Source organism: Salvia splendens, chromosome 11 (assembly GCF_004379255.2).
Source record: "Salvia splendens isolate huo1 chromosome 11, SspV2, whole genome shotgun sequence".
NCBI classification, from domain to species: domain Eukaryota; kingdom Viridiplantae; phylum Streptophyta; class Magnoliopsida; order Lamiales; family Lamiaceae; genus Salvia; species Salvia splendens.
Genome location: NC_056042.1, coordinates 1,620,651 through 1,627,657, shown reverse-complemented (window position 1 = coordinate 1,627,657; position 7,007 = coordinate 1,620,651).

The window sequence follows — 7,007 nt, the reverse complement described above, 5'->3', positions numbered from 1 at the left end:
AAGGGCTCGTTTGATTGCCATGATAGAAAATAGCAAGATAGTTATCTTAAGATGGCATTTTCGGGCTGAAAATGAGATAGTGTCAGATAGTATTTTTATGATGTTGTTTGATTGACAAGATAGTGTTTTATAGATAAGATGTAAAATAACAAAAATGTCCTTGTTACTAAATATATTTGTATGTAAATGTGTATCTCTATTTTATGATTAAGTTAAGTAAATGGGTGTTAATGATCATGCTATCAACAAAATTATTAACGATAATCAATATTGTAAGTACCAGACACAATGCGAGGTTAATACAAATCATAATTAAAATGTCCCAAGAAAAGATGAACAAATTAAAATTTCCATTGAAAATTTGAAAAAAAAGACTGATTTTGAAGAAATAACATTCTGACTTCAATTAATGAGAAGCCCAACTCCAAAAATACAATGAAAACACCACCAAAATCATTCAATAGAATGAGCTTTGAAGATTAACAAAAATTACTGAATTTGTCCACCTATTCAGCATCCTGATGCTGAATTTGTCCTCTGATTCCTTCAAATACGTTAGTGCTTAGGAGATCAGCCGCACCTCGCTCGTGATTCCGGTAGGGTACAACATCATAAACGTGTTGTACTGCAGATCAGCACCGACGGCGCATATCCGAACGCCTCTTTCAATCGGAAAAACGAGTATCTAACTATCTTAGTGATCATCGGTGAGGTGACCTACGACAGAGTGGAGGTAACCGGAGATCTGATGATTCTGGCCAGGCTGTGGAGGATCTCGAGCAGTGCAGCTGACTACGCGAGGATGAGCGGCTTCTCGAAGCAGGCGTACACAAATTCGTGGTCGTGGCAATCGCGAAGATGCGAATGGCCAATTATTTCCACGATAGTAACAAGATTTTGCCAAGTTATTGTGGTGCGACGGCAGCTGCGAAGATGTGAATTCTAGATTTTAACGAAATCGGCCAAAATGAACCATTGCTACCGCCGGTGGCAGCCGCTACCGTAGAGAGGGAGATGAGAGAGACGGTTGAGAAATCTAGTGGGGGTGAGAGAAGAGTTGCAGAAGAGAGAGAAAGTGAGTAAAAGTGGAAGAGAGAGAGAGAGGGGCAATAGTGACTATCATAGAGAAACAGTACACTATCGCTGCTATTGGGTGGTATAGTGTATTCACAAATTTGTGGATAGTCCACCGGGCCTAGGCAGGCTTTTAGCAAATTTTTGGGCTTAGAGATAGTAGTATCATGGCAACCAAAGCATAGATAAAATGGACTGTCTAGGGATAACATGGCAACCAAACGAGGCCTAAGGAGAGATCACGTTTCAATCATAGATTCTAGTTTGATTGCATTGTATCTTGCGCGAGCAATGTTTAAATTTGCTTTGTGCACCTTTCATCTTGGTTCAATGAATCAGTTTTGCATTAAATATGATGATGTCTCGATCTTAGGCATTGCTATAACTAAATCTTCTTAGCTTTTAAATTACCTAGTTGTTAGAGACCTTAAATGGACATGCAAGTGGTGTAGCTTCGGTCGGTAAGCATAAGCAACACGGTTCAAGGCTCATATTATTCTTTAGTTTTATGAATTAGGAAAAAGCAAATTGTGGGTTGGATATCAACTGGACCCATGTCTTAGAGTCGGATATTAATCAATACGAGCTAAAGAGGTTGAACTTTTTTCAAATTATAAATTTTCAACTTTAACCTTTTCAAATTCAGTGGGTTATTCAAATCAACCCACGAGTTTCGTATAGCAATTTATCCCTATTTGTGAGTATTGAAACCTAAATTTGTCTTTTATAAAAAGTGTGCCTGGTGCCAATGGGGTAAGGGGTTGTGAATTGATTTAGAGAGGACAAATTAGCTAACTAACTTTGAGAAGTTGATATATAGTCTTGGAGTGATAAACCACAATATTGGGGTAGATTAATTAAATTGAATTAAGAATGGAAAATGGCATCCTTCAACTATTTAATTATTGTTGATTAAGTATGACATAAAGATGGAAAGGGATTTGCGTGTGATACTTTAATAAATAGGTTATGGTTCAAAACTTCAAATCAAAGACTTTTTCTCCTTAACAAAAAATTACAGCCCATTCCTGTAATTAATATGAAATGACCTTATTGTCCTTGGATACCATTATACTGTGAAGATTTAATAGTCGTTTAAGATTTAATAGTCGTTTAAGCATGAAGTTTAGTCAAATTTTGGTTTATCCATGAACTTTGAAATTGAAATATTAAATCACGAAATTTTAATTTTTTTCAATTGTTTCGTACATGCACAAAATGTCGTCTTAAACGATATTTAAAACAACCGTGTTTCATTAAAATAAGTATTTTTTCTTTGATATTCCTAGACTTTCTGATTTTTCTTCTTATTTTATTGAAATATTATTATTTTTAACATCACAAAAAGATGTCGGTTTGTGCATGAGTGGGATGATTGAGAAAAATTGAAACATCATGATTTAATATTCCAATTTTAGAGTTCATGGGATAAACCATAATTTAACCAAACTTCATGATTCAAATGATTGTTATCCCTTATATAAAAGGTACACGAGTAAAAAAAAAAGAATATTTGTAATGATAAATCACAATTTAGTTGTTAAAGACGCTTTTCCTTCGAGAAATCGATTGGGATTTGAGTCATAGCGGATGTAGAGATAAATGAGAACAATATCTACAGTTTAATTTTACAATATATCTATCAAACTAACGACAAAACACAGTTCATTTTCTACGTCACACTGGTTGTGGAGATAAGACAGAACAATATCTTAGGTCATCCACAACGCTGTCACTATACCTTCCCTTAAATTACTATTCGCGGGCCCCACTGTACTTTTTTACTCCATCCCTTAACTAAGGGACGAAACCTGCAACCATCCGTCACTTAAATTACTATTCATTTAATTTCATTTTTTTTTATTTTTTTTCTAACAAATTCAATTAATAAACAACACACTTCATTAAATGTGCTCCATTAGATCATCTTGGAGTTGGGCGTGGGCGGAAGAGTCGCGTGTCCTTACCCGAATAGACAACCGTTCTTGTATAGAGGGATGCACTCCACTTCGAGCCGGACTAATTGTGGTTGAGCTTCCGGGGGGCTTCAGGGTCGAACCAATTTCCCGCCTCGGGTCCTTCGTCTTGGACAATCATGTTGTGCAAGATAATGCACGTATACATGATGTCGACCATGCTCTCCATGAACCACGTACGAGCCGAAGCTTTGATAATGTTGAAGCGCGCTTGGAGAACCCCGAACGCCTGGTCCACATCCTTCCGAGCAGCCTCCTGCTTCTGCGCAAAAAATGCATTCTTTGCGTTCACAAGCATGGGGAACGTCTTCACGAAGGTTGGTCACTTCGGGTAGATGCCGCCGGCAAGATAGTACATCATTTTATAGCGCCGGTTGTTAGCGGTGAAGTTGATGGCCGGCGCTTTACCATCCAAAACTTTGGCGAAGAGGTCGGATTGGTGGAGTAAGTTTATGTCGTTGTTCAAGACGGGGACCCCGAAGTACGCATGCCAGATCCATAGCTGGTAGTCGGCGACGGCCTCGAGTATAACGGTGGGGTGGGTGCCTTTATGGCCGCTCGTGAACGACCCTCTCCACGTCACCGGGCAATTCTTCCATTGCCAGTGCATGCAATCGACGCTGCCAAGCATTCCGGGGAATCCGTGCACTTGTTCGTGAAGGTGGAGCAGAAACTGGCAATCTGCCGTGCTTGGCTTCCGGAGAAATTCATCGGTGAAGGCTGCCCGGACGCCTTTGCAGAATTGGAGCAAGCACATTCTCCCAGCACTGTCTCCAATGTGGAGGTATTCGTCGAACACATCCGCCGTTTGTCCAGTCGCAAGCTGACGGATTGCTGCCATACATTTCTGCAGCGTCGTGTGGCTGGGACGTCCGACGGCGTCGAACCTTTCTTGGAAGAACTCTTCTCGGGCCGCCAATGTATTTGCGATGTGGAGAAATAGCGGTCGCCGCATGCGGAAACGACGACGGAAGTATGTATCTCCCCACACCGGGTTATCGCAGAAGTAGTCGCGGACTAACCTTGCGGCGGCTTCCTCCCGGTTACGATGGATGTAAGTCCGGGAGCGTCTTTGGGGCGGCGTGGCTTCCTCCGCCTCCCGGCGTCGATCTTCTTCAAGTGATTATTCCATTATTCAACGCATTTGCTCATACGGATCCATGAGATCGATTAAATTTGGGGGAAGAATAAAAGAGAGATGATCTGAGATGAAAATTGGAGAGGAAATGAAGATGATTTGGGAAGAATAGATGTGTAATTATGTGTGAAATGAGGATGAATTAGGAGTATTTATAGAGTAAAAAATAAAAAAAATGAAAACGGCTATAAAAACGGTAACATTACCGTTTGCAAATTTTTATTTTTTTTTTTAATTTTAATTCGAATTTAAAAAAAAATAATTTATTGCGTTAGCGTGACGAATCTCACTCGTTGGCCGGCGAGTGGGTGTCACGCATGGCCTGGGAGCTCGCCATGTTGCGGGAGCGCGTGGCGAGCCGTCACGCAACGGGTCTCGGAGGGACGGGCGGCCCGGCGTGATAGTGATGGGACGAGACGCTGCAACGCGTCCCGCCACCGATCCGTCCCTCCGTAACGAAACACGCGTTTGGCCGGTGGCTTTAAGTTTAATTATACAGTACATCTATCTAATTGACGACAAAATGCAATTCATTTGGTAGAGATATGTGATGAATCCGCGAATTATTGATGATGATAAATGCTCGTAAAAATAAATTACGACACGGTGAATTTACGTGGTTCGATTTACTGAAGTAAATCTACGTCCACGGGAAGAAGGGAGGGCAAGATTGTATTGCTTGATCTGGGATTACAGCTTACAACACAGACTTGCTATATGCTTTTATCTCTAGAGAGCTTAACCCTTTTCTATCTGATCTAAGTTCTATTTATACATTGAACTAAGGTCGTGGTTTGCAGCCCCACTAACAAGATCGTGGGTGAGCAATAACTGCTCAATAACTGCTTCGTACCACTAAATAGATCGTGGGTATAGCGGAGGTCGTGGAGGCCTTTCATGAGTCCACTAACTCCTAGTTCGATCGAATGCTGAGACCGAACTGCTGGACTTTACCGATCAGCTCTTGCCGATCTGAGAGGAGAGCTTGACTGGTCGGCTTTTACCGAGCTGTAGGCTGAGTCCGAACTCTTGGGTCGTGCCGAACTCTTTGGTGCCGAACAGATACTCTTTCTTGGGCTCTGGGCTGATGGGCCGTCACTGTTATTGGGCTTGCCATTAGGGTTTAGTTCGTACCCCATCACTACCCCCCCCGAAAAGCGAAGTGAATCACTTCGGCGAGGTGAGTCACTTCGGCATTCTGGATAATGGTAAGGGGGAGGCTGACGTCAGGGGACGTGCCTTGCGCGTGCCTGCATTAAATGCGACAGTAAAATCCGGCCGTTGAATCCTGAAAAGGTGGGATTCGAAACGGCGCAACGATCTCGAAATCTTTCCCGAATCTGATAAATATGCTCCTTTCTTCATCATTGAAGCACTTTTGCTGTTGCGTCTTCTATACTCTCTCTTTTTCGAGAAATTTTCTTCCGCTTTCAAGAGCTTCTTCCGACTTTCTTCATCTTCAAAAAGTAAGAAAAATGTCTTCTTCTTCTTCGGAGTCGGGTAGCGGTAGGAAAGGGGATAAGGGGTCTTCTGGCCGGAAAGAGTCCGGGGAGAAGACTGTAGAGTGTTTCCATAGTATTTTGAGTAAGGATACTGTGATATCCCTACCCGAAAAATACTTTTTTCCTGGGGGGAAGGCGGTGGTACCTGACGGTGATCATAGGGCTGACTCCCCGCCGGAGTATCTAGCCGAGCTTCCTATTCTCTCTGCTCCAACCGAAGCCGAAGTAATATTCTTATACTTAGCGGCATCGGATCAAACCATCAGCGCGGTGCTTGTACGAGAAGAAGGCCTAAAGCAGCTTCCCATCTACTTTACAAGCCGAGCATTAAGAGGTCCAGAAACAAGGTATCAACCTCTGGAAAAAATTGCTCTGGCATTAGTAAATGCAGCAAGGAGACTGCGGCCATACTTCTATGCTCACAAGGTATGCGTCTTAACTGATCTGCCACTTCGGCAAGTGTTGACCAAACCAGAAGCATCAGGCAGAATCGCCAAGTGGGCTATAGAGTTGGGAGAGCACACAATTGAATATCTACCTCGGAAAGCCATCAAGGGACAAGCCTTGGCAGATTTTCTTGCAGAAGCAAAGTTCGATCAAGCAATTCCTGTTATTGCCGAACAGAAGAATTCTGCCAATGCCGAACTAGCACAGCCCTTGGAATCCGAAGTAGAGCCGCCGGACTGCTGGAGCGGATTCGTAGATGGAGCTTCAAACAAGATGGGAAGTGGAGCTGGTATTTTACTTGTCGCTCCCGACGGACACGAGGTAACCTACTCACTTCGGTTCCTATTCCCCACTACTAATAATGAAGCCGAGTACGAAGCCCTCCTGGCCGGACTCCAGTTAGCGCAAAGTCTACTCGTCAAATCTCTCAAAGTCCATTGTGATTCACAAGTCATAGTAAATCACATGTTGGGTACAAGTGAAGCCCGTGACGAGAGAATGAAGAAGTATTTGGACAAAGCGCAAAGCATCAGCCGAAGTTTCTCCTATTTTCGGATAATCCGCATTCCCAGAGCGGAAAATAGCCGAGCAGATACCTTAAGTAAGTTGGCCTCAGATCCGAACTCAAAGGCGGAAGAATTAATGCATCGAAGCATTGATGAAGCCGAGGTACATTCAGTATCCAGCTCGCCGAACTGGATGACGCCGATCTTGCAGTATCTGGATCAAGGACAATTGCCCGAGGATAAGAGAGAAGCTCGGAAGATCACATGCCGAGCACTTCGGTACGAACTTCATGAAGGAGTCCTCTTTAGAAAGTCTTATCTCCAGCCGTTATTGCGGTGCGTAGGACCAGAAGAGACGGACTAC